At 46.6% G+C, this 11,390-nt stretch overlaps 1 long non-coding RNA gene across 1 annotated transcript; it reads right to left on the bottom strand.

The window, feature by feature from the left end:
• Positions 1-1,761: 1,761 nt before the first annotated feature.
• Positions 1,762-3,757, bottom strand: LOC311512081. The gene is made up of 2 exons (XR_014709391.1): positions 3,701-3,757; positions 1,762-2,696 (listed from the first exon to the last, which is right to left on the bottom strand). It is a non-coding gene; the product is annotated as an uncharacterized lncRNA (long non-coding RNA).
• Between the last annotated feature and the right edge of the window lie 7,633 nt (positions 3,758-11,390).

Here is an 11,390-nt window from a genome sequence, read left to right as displayed (position 1 = left end):
GCCCTGCTGCGGGGTCAGGGGCCAAGTGATCTGGAGCCTGCCCTCCCTGTCCCCCGACAGCCGCGCCCAGGGATCCACCATGGCCTCCCAGCCAGGCTCTCACAGAGAGAAGCGGCTTCGTCGCCCTTCCTGCCTGGCTGCCAGGGAAAGCGGCTGAACATGGCATGGGAGCGGGGGAGGGGGGAACAGGGAGAGAAGGACAGAGCCCCTCTCCCTCCGTGCCCACACCAGGCCAATCTGGGAGGGACTTGACCCCCTCATTTTCCTCCCCCATACGTCATCTCCGGTCATACTTCTACCCCACTGATTCCATCTTGTCTACCAGTAAACAGCTCCTGGAGATTACCTTCCATCCTGATTTTGCAGGTGTGATTCTTTCACTTTTTTCTTTTAAAATAAAGGTCTTCTTTTAAGAACCTGATTGATTTCAGTGTCCTGAAGACAAAGGGTCTGGTCTGTGCTCACATTGCTAAGGCAAACTACTGGTTGGTAGTTTATTCTCAAGCCTCCCCAGGAAAGGGGCTGAAGGGGCTTGGGGGGATATTTTGGGGGCTAGGGGTTCTAAGTCACCCTTCCCTGAATATTTTGTGTAAATCCCTTGGTGACGGCAGCAATATCAGTCGAAGGAATTAGTGGCATAGAGAAGTTTTAACCTAAGCGGGTAAAATATAAGCTTAGGGGGTCTTTCATGCGGGTCCCCACATCTGTACCCCAGAGTTCAGAGTAGGGAGGGAACCCTGACAGCCCTCAAAAAAGAATGTTTGCCCTGACACTCGGCCGTGATGGACTCCCTGTTTGCGACACCAATTGTCCTGCTCACCGATAATGCAGCTCTGAGCTGGCTCCAGACAATGTTGGACTGAAATGCCTTCCTCACCCACTGGTACAGCCGGTCCGGTTCTGGGTAGAACAGGTGAAGACGTGAACATTCAATGAGTGCACTGATAGGTCCACTCAAAGAGTAGGTACGAGAAGGTATGAGAAGGAGTGTACGACCCCTCTAAGGGCTTCATTCAGGGAAACACACTTCTTTAGACTAGATAGTTCCTGGATGATACAGCAAGCGTGCTCTTATCTAAAACTAATATTTTTTAGATTTAAGCACACACGCACGTAAGCAATAGCTTTAGAACATCCCAAATAATTACCTAAAATCTGAGATGGTATCTAGTAATTAGCAGCAGGTCAGCAATGGCTAGACACTTCCCCACTGGGGAGTATGCTGTCTCTCAGGATAACTTCAGAGAACTGCTCCAAAGTACACTCTATTATCGCTTCTTTTAGAACTAATTTTTACAAAACCTGTAGTTCATAGTGACCTCTACTGGGTCATCACTTCTCCTAACTTCAATCAATTGCCTATCAACAAAACTTTCCTAACAACCTTAGCCATAATAAGCTTCTATCTCAGTCACCCAAACTCAAGGTCTCCATTCACTTATTTTCTTTCAGTCTCAATTTGTTGATTCTTTTCTCCCCACTTCCCATTCTGGTTAGCAGAAACTACAAACGTGCAGCCACTATTCAACCTCGCCTCCAAAAGCCCTTGTCCAAACTAACCCTAAACTACATGATGTTCTATTTGAGCAATTCATGGTGGCGGAATGCATACAATAGGACCACAATTAGCTTGATGAAATTCTGGGGTTACACACCCCTCAATTCCAGAGTAACCTTAGGCACCAAATTACCTGTGTGAATCTGGGCCAGACTGGCTGGTCAATAAGGAAGGGAGCAGAAAGGAAACTCAGAAGGATGATATTATGATTCAGAAGCATTTTAATGTGAATCGGAATACAAGTACACAGAAAGCGACACAAAGAATTCAGAATTAAAATAATATCTCCAAGGTATCAAGAAGGGCTACAATGAGTCACTGGCTCCAAGGTGATGCATTTCAAACCAGATGTTCTTCATTCTTCATCACAGCTGTAGATTTTACAGTCAAGTTCTCTTTGCAACCATTTTAAGGTATTAGTTTCATCACAGTCAGAATCAAATGAGACAAAGCACAACTGAAACCAAGGATGAAACTACCTCTCCAGTAAACAACATATAAAGCAAAGTTGAAAGCAGAAACAAATGGCACAAATGCATAAAAGGACTAGAACACGTAGGGCTTGATTCTCATTGACACTAAGACCCCTTTGCAGGACTTTGTAAGGAGCCTGCTTCATTTACTGTGTCAGCGTGACCAAAAGGGGCCTTCATGGAATTAAGAGTCACACCCAAACACATTATTCTAGAAGAAGCAGAGAGTCTGGAAGGCAGTAGAGGAAACAGTCAACCAGTGTAACCGAGGAAATAGAGATATGGGGCAGATTTACTGAGATGCTGAGCACTCACAGCACCCATGGGAGTTGAGGGCACTCTGCATTTCTCAAACCTATTGCCCACAAACTCATCTGTGAATCTTGCTTAATGTTTCCTGGTTTTTCCACGTTCCGGGTCTATTCCTCCTCGGCGAAACATGGCCAGCCCTTTCCAAAGCCGTGCCCCCAGCCCCAATGGCAAGGGTAAGGGTACCAACAACCTTTGGGATAGCCCCAACAACACTTGTACGGCCTTCGGCAATACCATGGCCTACAGTAGCCGTAACCTCTGGAACCACCCCAGCCCCCATAGTGGTAGGGCTTGTAATACAATTCATCACTAAAGTTTTCGTCAAAAGTCATCTTTCTGTGTCGGAGGTAAACCTGAAACACACAACAGGGAAAAGAGTCAACATAATGCACTAGGGTCATAGAGTAAAAGGTTCAATGCTCAGGGAAATGATGACCCAGACCCTCAGTTCCTGGATACATGTTGCCTCTTAGTTCCTCCTCCTAGCCGCCTTCTTCCACTCACTCTTCTGAATAACAGACTGGCAGTTTGGCTTCTAAAGTTTCTGAGCCAACAATACTTGCTAATAAAGGAAGGGAAAACCGTGCTCTGAAATGTCCCTAGTCTCTGTTTGCCATATGCTGGAAACGGGTGACGGGATGGATCACTTCAGGATTACATGTTCTGTTCATTCCCTCTCAAGCACCTGGCATTGGATACTGTTGGAAGACAGGATACTGGGCTAGTTGGATCATTGATCTCACCCAGTATGGCCGTTCTTATGTTCTAAAATACTTTTTTCAAAACAAAACATTAAGAGCCAAGTCCTCAGCGGGTAGATAAGGGCACTGTTCAGCTGAGTTCAAGGGTCTAGGCTAATTTACCTAGCTTTGGATCTGCATCTAACATTGCTACTAGAGCAGGTAGGAACATAGAAATTTCCATGCTGGATCAGACCACAGCTCCTTCTCATTGATTATTCTGTCTGAAATCTGGCCGAGTACCTTCTGCTACAGAATAAGGAACAACACAGTGACCTATTCTGAAAAAAACTGGGGAAGTTTCATCCTAACTCCCCTAACTTTAAAGCTGAATATGGAATTATTGAAAGCTACTGATGGGATTCCAACACCTAATTCCTAGTGATAGTAAACATGAACTCCTCTCCCAAATGCCTAGGCACCTCTGAAAATTGAAGCATTTACTTCTAAACCACGAATGCATCAGTGCCTGCAACTTAACATCTACTGTGTTATTGGCAAACCCCCTTTACCGTGCCAATAATCACAAAGTCATGCGCAAGATTGAGTCCTAATTTAAACCGTGACTAACGGGACATCGCAATAGCTCTCGAGAGAATGAAACAAATGGGACTTACCCCGGTCGCTGAAGAGGATAAGTCAAGAGAAGTTGTTAAGGAGCCTGGAGTTGCGAGTGCTTTTATACAATTTCTTAGACTGCCTGGAGAATACGAGACACCCTTTTGCTCAAGGTCTTAATTAGTTAGAAAACATATTATGCTGTGCGAGTCACTTCTTCAATTGATATAATTTGTTTTCAGGATTATTACCATGTGTTTTCAACCTCACATGGTCTGACATGCACCAGACAGCCTATAGGTTTCTTTCATCTGAAAAATTTTATGGGACACATTCATTCCTCCGCAGGTGTTACAATGGGACTGGATGTAAAAGATTGTCAGAGCTGTAACAGGTGCAAAGTCTGCCATTAGATGGAGGTCTCCACTTTCGTCCTGGTAAGCCATGTGGGCTGGTGTTGGTGGCATTGCACAGTTCTCCCTGCAATTCGTAGGAGGGAGAGAGCATTTTTCAGGGACCCCTCCCCATTTACATTAATTCTTATGGGGAAATTGGATTCGCTTAACATCGTTTCACTTAAAGTCACATTTTTCAGGAACATAACTACAACGTTAAGTGAGGAGTTACTGTAGTCCAAATAAGTGTCTCTCCTAGTGGTGCAAGTACGGCGGTAAGTCCGGTATTCCGTACCAGTCAGATATTTATTCTAGCCAGTACGCTGTACTGCAAAGACACAGAACAGCCCCACGTCGGCAGCTTCTCCAGCGTGGCTGTACCGCCCCAAGCCCCTTCCACACACCTGAGTCTCCTGTCTGGGGTCTGTAAAGCAGCCCGGCCAGAGGACAGGGCTGGGGGTGGGGCTGGGGTCGGTAAAGCCACTCCAGAACGGCTGGCATGGGGCCACCAAGCAGCCCCACATTCTGCTCCTTCCGCCACTGCGGTTCTGGACAGCCCTGCTCTTCAGAAGTCTCCAGCACAGCGGGAGTAGGATCGAGGTCCCCCCCTCAGGTAACCTCTCCCATGCCCAGTGCTGCACCCCTGCACCCAGCCCAGGGCCACTGCACTCTCCCCATCCCAGGATACCTATGGAATGGGTAAAGGGGGGTTCTCTCCTTCTCTCCATATGTGTCTCCCCCCACCCCCAGCACATTGCACCGCTCTCCCTGGCAGCTGCAAGGGGAGAGGGACAGAGCTGCTTCTGCCTGAGAGAGCCTGGCTGGGAAGCAGCTGCGGTCCACACCCTGCCTGGACACAGGTGCAGGAAGGGGAGGGGAGCTCCTCCTCCCTCGGCCCTTTTCCCAGGGCCCAGGCATGGAGAGGACCACTGCTGTCCCAACTGCCAGAGACAGGGGCCGAAAGAGCAGGAGCCCCCTCTCCCCTCCGGCATGTTTCTCGCTCACTCATCCCCTATGCCCTGCAGCTGGGACGGCAGCAGGTAGCCCCTGCCTGCGCTCTGCTGTGGGGACAGGGGCCCAGAGCCTCCCTCCTGCCCCGTGGAAGCTGAGCCCAGGGAGGGAACCGGCCACCACTGCCTCCCAGCCAGGCTCTCACAGGCTACAGCAGCTCCATCGCTCTTCCCACCTGGCTGCCAGGGAGAGCGGCTGAATGTGCCGAGTGGGGGAAGTGCAGGGAGAGAAGGACAGAGCCCCTCTCCCTCCCTGCCCCGCCAGGCCAATCTGGGGGGCACTTGGCCCCCTCATCCCTCCTCCCACACATCGTCTCTGGTCATAGTTTCGCCCCACTGATTCCATCTTACCTACCAATACACAGTTCCTGGAGAAGGAGACATAATTCATGGCCCTCAAAAAAGAATCTTTGCCCAGACACTGGCAAGTGATGGACTCCCTGTTTGCAACACCATTTGTCCTGCTCACCGATAATGCAGCTCTGCGCTGGCTCCAGACAACGCAGGACTGAAATGCCTGCCTCACCCACTGGTACTTAGCATTACAGCTGGTTCGCTTCCCTGGAGAACAGATGAAGTTGTGAACATTCAATGAGTGCACTGATAGGGCCACTCAAAGTTGGAGGTATGAGAAGGAGTGTACAACCCCTCTAAGGGGTAAGCCTGGAGATCCCAAATAGAACAGCCTGGGTGCAATGAAGAGGACTCCCTGCTCCAGCCTAGTGACCATTCAAACAACAAGAGGAAACTGAGGAGGGGGAGGCGACTACAAGCAGAACAGCCTGTCCTAGGGGGTGATCTCCCTCCAGCTCTGGAAGGTTAGCCTGGGCAGGCACAGGAACTTTGCACTTTATTTTGCAGGAGCCAAAGTTGGATCTGGAGTTAATGACCTTAGGTTTCTTGTTACATGTGCTCCTGCCCTGGGGCTTCATTAAGAGAAACACTCTTCTTTGAAACAACGAGGAGTCCTTGTGGCACCTTTGAGACGAACAAATTTATTTGGGCATAAGCTGTCGTGGGCTAAAACCCACTTCATCAGATGCATGGAGTGAAAAACACAGTAAGCAGTATATATTTGAAAAAATGGGAGTTGCCTTACCAAGTGGGGGTCAGTGCTAACGAGGCCAATTCAATTAAGGTGGAAGTGGCCTATTTTCAACAGTTGATTACTTTTGTAGTGCTAACGAGGCCAATGCAATGAAGGTGGACGTCGTCCATTTCCAACCATTGACAAGAAGGTGTGAGTATCAGCAGAAGGAAAATTACTTTTTCTAGTGACCCATCCACTTCCAGTCTTTATTCAGGCCTAATTTGATGGTGTCCAGTTTGCAAATTAATTCCAGTTCTGCAGTTTCTTTTTGAAGTCTGTTTCTGAAGTTTTTTTGTTGAAGAATTGCCACGTTTAAATCTGTTACTGAGTGTCCAGAGAGACTGACGTGCTCTCCTACCAGTTTTTGAATGTTACAATTCATGATGTCTGATTTGTGTCCATTTATTCTTTTGCATAGAGACTGTCCAGTTTGACTAATGTATTGGTCCAGCATGTATTGGACCAGCATTGCTGGAAACACAGGAGGAAGCAGGAACAGGGCACTTAACATATATTCCAGCACAGCCTTTGAAGCTGTGAAAGCACAGGTGTGCTGCTACAATGTGCCTCTGGGAACAGATACAACGATTAAGCTCACAGCAGGCAGAGGCCCTGTGACAGACATGGCTCTTAGCCCCTACTAAATAGTATGATGCACACACACCAACATCCTAGGTGGGAAAATATTTACCCTGATAAAAGAAATGTCCAGTAGTCGAAACTTATTGTTTCTCTCCCTTGCAAGTGTAAACTACTCTTGCGAAAGCTGGCGTCACCCCGACAGACCAGCCCCAATTTGTCATAAGAAAGGAGAAAGAGAATAAAGGAGTACAGAGGTATAAGTAGGGGACCTGCAGCACCATGATTTTTGAGTGCTTTTCACTATCTATCTGCTGGTCAGATAAGTGACAGCCTCCCAAGGCTTCTGCAGCTAAGAGGGTCCCTACGCCTTGTCCCTTATTCATCTTTCCGCGGAATTGAGTGACCGATCCTGGCTTGGCACCGCTGGAATCGAGAGATGCAAGGAGGGTAAGAAGCACCCACACCTGATCTCCTATCTTTAGTGTACACATATTTTGAAATAGAGCTCTATACTTTGTTTTCTTTCTTTGGGATTGTGGCTTCAGTTTTGTAACTTGTTTGTGTGTGTAACATCTCTACATCTAAATAAGTAGGCACTAGCAATTTTGTAACCACATGATTAGAATCTAGCTTAATAAATTTTGGTAACCATTTATGCATAAGCCTGACTTGTTTTCTCTGGTTTACTGTAAAGCAGCCAACACAATTAAAGAACCTCAGCCGTTTTGGCTCTAAAGCCTGGCCATTAGGTGAGAGTACTAAGAGCCTAGCGTTGAGTTGTGCCGCCTCCACGGGGCAAACTCTTGGGGCACCTGTCAGTCAATCCTGGCTGCCCGCTGCGAAGGAGCTCTGAGCTCTAGCAGTTAAAGTCACGGGTGGTTAGGACCTTGGGGCATCCGTCAGCCTAGCCCGGGCTGCCCGCCGCGAAGGGACAGTGCGTCCTTGCGGTTAAAGTCACGGATGGTATAAATGGGCATAGCTGGCACCTCACCAAACATCCTTGGCCGTCGGCTAACAGCAGGGCGCTGAAGTCCCAAGCTGCCAGTGGTAACAGGCTCGGGGTAGTCTCAGCATATCAGTTGGCAGTTCCCAAGGGGTTTGCTGTGATCCAACCCGTCTTGACTAATGTTGTCTTGTAATTCAGTCTAAGAATGTTCAACTGAGAGAGTAGCATGTGTCATGAGAAATTGGACTATGTGGTTTGAGCTCTATCTCTGCCCTTGACTCCTTGTGTAACCTTCAGCACAATGGACCTCTGTTTATTTGCATAGAAAATAAAGAGACTAACACTCTTGTCTGATGTTAAGTGGTATCCTTAGAACTCAGGATACCAAAGCACTTCACAAACAGTCATTAAAGTTCTATATATGCAAATGTCATATGATTACAATAGTAATAGCTTGTTCACAGAAGATGTCTATGTTTTAAGTAATAGGGTCACTTTAAATATATATTTCAATTTCTCTCATTTGTAGCTCATAATCAGGTCCTGATATCTAGCCTCAGAGTTTGTCGCTTTTTGATTTTTATTAAATAGCTGGTCCGTGGTTCGCTTGTGTATAAAATTCCATTTTATAGATTATGGGCCAGATCCTGAGCTGCTGTAAATTGCTACTGCACTGTTGACTACAAGGACATCTGAAAATCGAAGAAATGCTCTTCCCTTTCCATGGTTAGAGGAAGCTCTGTTTGGAGTGGATGGAACAATTTTAGTCTTGTAGCTAGAACACTGAAATTGAGGTAAGTTATCATAGCTCCATTGAAAACAGCATAACTGAGCCAATTTACAGCGTGAATTGAATCAGATGCTTTATGGTAGATGTGCAGAGCATGCAGAGCACAGACAACATTAGTTAAGTGTCTTGTGAGTTTTTTTAGCTTCTTTCTACGCAACTTATATGCAGGGTGCAATTTGTAATGAAAGAGGTGCCATACCTGACCTGTCAGGCCGACAGGTGGGCTTTGAATGATTCCTTAAAATGGATGTTAATTATTTATGGTAAACAATCTGTTCCACCTTCTATTTAGCTGTGACATTTGAATACATTTCTCAGACTTGAAGAAGAGCTCTCTGTAAGCTGAAAACCTTGTCTCTCTCCCCATCAGAAGCTGGTCCCATCAACAATATATTGCCTCACCCATCTTTTCTCTCTAAAATCCTGGGACCAACAGGGTTACAATAACATCTTTTCCTAGTGAGCTGTTTGGAAGCCAAGAATGTGAAGGGTCCAAGAGGGTTCAGGATCAATGGTAAATAGTCTCTAAGGTGCCACAAGAACTCCTCTTTTTTTTTTCTGATACAGACTAAAACGGCTCCCCTGCTGTACCCGGTCACCATGGATTGTAGAGTGTACTTTGGAGCAGTTCTCTGAAGCTATCCCGTGACACTTTTTCCTGAGAGCATACTCCCCGCTGGGGAAGTGTCCAGCTATTGCTCACCTGCTGCTAATTACTATTAGATACCTCCAGGAGGTATCCCACAATACCCACCATGACCACTTTGGACACCATTTTGAACTCTGCTCTCCTGCAGCCAGGTTCACAGGCGTGTGCCCCTCCCCTGTTAAAGTCCCGGGAAATTTTGAACTTGCTCTTCCCGTTTGCTCAGTGTGGAGAGCTCACATAGCTACTGCCCAGCTGAGCATGGGGGCTCCACGCAGCAAACACGTTCCCGCCTGGCGTACACGGGAGATGGTGGGTCTCCTGGGTGTGTGGGGAGAGGAGGCGGAGCAGGCACAGGTCCGCTCCAGCCACAGAAAGTTATTCCGGGCGTGGAGGAGAAGGGCCATGACGGCAAAACGCAGCAGAGCAGAGTAAAAATAAAACAGCTGCGGCAGGCACAGCAGGCAGAGCAGGAGGCTAAGAGTTGGTTTTGGTGCAGCTCCACAGAATGCTGCTTCTATCAGGTGGGAGATGAGTTCAGGGATGTGGTGTCTAGCCCCCCCCCCCCCGCATTCTGCTCCTCTCATACCATTGTGTTCATTACCCACAGGACGATATTGTAGAGCCGTGCAGGACCCATGCTTTCTGACATGGATGGATGGCTCGAAGGTTACCAGGGCAGTTGAAAAGCATCTGGAAACTAGTAGGATGCCTATGGAATGATGCGATTGAGAAACCTGCATCATGTGACACTGAGCCGACCTTAATGAGGCATTGCAAGCCTTTCCCGAAACACCCTGGGGCCGGTTGCACTGTGGGATAGCCACCCACTGTGCGCTGCTGTCTGTGCCAATGCAAGATCTGCTACTGTATCTATGCTCTGCTGACCCAAGGAGCAGAGTGTGGAAATGCAACAGCAGTATATTCATAGCGGTGGTCGTGTGTCGACTTAACTTTGTAACTTTGTAGTGCAGACATGGCCTTAGGTGCCACGCTCACAGTGATTTCAGGAGGAGTTAGGCATCTAAGGAGCTCTGTGAAGTTGGGCCACAGTGCTTGGTAAATAAGGTACGGAGCAGAAAGGAAAAGCAGAAGGCTGGTATTATGATTCAGAATGACTTTAATATGAGTAAGAAGAGGAGTACAGAGCATGAGACAAAAAGAATGCAAAGTAGAGAGGATATATTTCAAGAGTTTCAAGAAGGTCTGCAATCCATCACGGGCTCCAAGGTGATGCATTTCACACCAGATGTTTTTGGTTCTTCATTACAGCTGTAAAGTTTGACCATCAAGTCCTATTTGCAACCATTTTAAGGTGCTAGGTTCATCCAAGTCAGAATCAAATGAGGCAAAGTACAACTTATGCCACAGATGAAACTACTTCTCCGCTATACAACTGATATAGCAAAGTTGAAAACAAAAGAATGGTATCTATGCATGAAAGGTCTAGAACACAGAGGGCTTCATTCTCATTGTCACTACGACCCTTTCAAACTGCTTTGTAAGAAGACTTCAAGTGAGTGTCAATGTTTTATTCACCCTCATTTAAGGGCTCTGTTTAATTTACTGTGTCAGAGGGACCTTAAGGGGCCTTCATGGAATTTTTGTTTGTCAAACTTGTGAGGCAGCAATACTTGCTAATGAATGAATGGCAAATAAATATTATTTTTTTCAGGACAAAATACTAAGGACCAGTTGTGAGCTGGGTTAAATTGGCTCAGTTATACTGACTTCAGTGGAGCTATGATAACTTACCCCAATTTCAGATCTGCTTCTAAAATTGCTACTTCCAGAATAAGAACAGAGGAACTCTCAGACTAGGTCTATTGAATCCATTATTGTGTTTCACACAGTAACGAGTACCAGCCACTTCCGAATGAAGTAGAGCACTGAAACGGCCCTTTTCAGAAGAAAGTGGAGGAGTTTCTTCCCAAAATGCCTCAATGAAAGTGGCACTATGAAATTATTCACATCTTTCAAAGGATTAAATTTCCTGTCTTCAGTTAGGAATCATAGGATCTCAGTGTCAGAAACACACATGTTGCTCTGAAAATTGCACCCTTAATTAAGTGTTCTAGCTACAAGACTAAATTGTTCCATCCACTCCAGACAGAGCTTCCTCTAACCATGGAAAGGGAAGAGCATTTCTTAGATTTTCAGATATCCTTGTAGTCAACAGTGCAGTAGCAATTTACAGCAGCTCAGGATCTGGCCCATAATCTATAAAATGGAATTTTATACACAAGCGAACCACGGACCAGCTATTTAATAAAAATCAAAAAGCGACAAA

The sequence above is a fragment of the Lepidochelys olivacea genome (assembly GCF_965140295.1).
Source record: "Lepidochelys olivacea isolate rLepOli2 genome assembly, chromosome: 24".
NCBI lineage: Eukaryota > Metazoa > Chordata > Testudines > Cheloniidae > Lepidochelys > Lepidochelys olivacea.
Note: the sequence above shows the minus strand (reverse complement) of the source record. Positions and strands in the feature narration are given on the sequence as shown.